This window comes from Arachis ipaensis, chromosome B09 (assembly GCF_000816755.2).
Source record: "Arachis ipaensis cultivar K30076 chromosome B09, Araip1.1, whole genome shotgun sequence".
Taxonomy (NCBI): Eukaryota; Viridiplantae; Streptophyta; class Magnoliopsida; order Fabales; family Fabaceae; genus Arachis; species Arachis ipaensis.
The window spans coordinates 116,121,868-116,122,769 of record NC_029793.2 but is presented as its reverse complement, the minus strand read 5'-3'; positions in this window follow the sequence as shown (position 1 = coordinate 116,122,769).

The window sequence follows — 902 nt, the reverse complement described above, 5'->3', positions numbered from 1 at the left end:
AGCATAGCGTGTGTTTTGAGAACCAAAGGTTATCTTTTGTGTTTTTATAGTTATTTTTTTTTATTTGATTTGATTATTAGATATCTTTTATTTTATTAGATGATCTTTTTTTATTTGATTTGATTATTAGATATCTTTTATTTTATTAGATGATCTTTTTTTATTTGATTTGATTATTAGATGATTTTTGTTATTCTTATTTTTTTTGTTAGATAATTTTTTTGATTTGATTTGATTTTATCTTTTAATTTTAATGTGTTGTGAAGTTAACAAAGGCCCACTCACTAAAAATTATTATACAATAAATGTATGAGATGTGAATTGAACTTGGATACTTCAAGTTATAATAAAACATTTAAACCAATTGAACTATTTTTCATTTTTGATGAAGTACTACTAATTTTTTTATAAAAAATTTGGGGGTCATGGCCCCCTTATCTGAATGAAGCTCCGCCACTGATCATCGCAACACACACCTCCAGTATACATTATGTCTTGTTCATTTTTCAACAACTTCAATGCTTTTTCAACCCATCTTCTTGATTTTCAACCTCAACCTCGAGTTTCTGAGATAAGTTAATTTTATTCACATCGTATCAGTGGTCTTCATTTCAATAACTTTAATTTCCTATTCTTCATCATATCCAAAAGGTGTTTCGGCTTTGGCCTTGGTCTTTAAGGTGTAACAAAATCTACTTTCTTGTTAATTCTAACAATACGCATCCAATTTTTTTTGGATTCGTTCCCCTTATAAAGAGGAGAAAAGCTGAAAAAAAAATTCTATTTTTTTGTTAATTCCAACAACACACATCTATTATTATTATTATTATTATTATTATTATTATTATTATTATTTTGGATTTGTTGAACTTGTAAAGAGGAGAGAAATTGAAAAAATATAA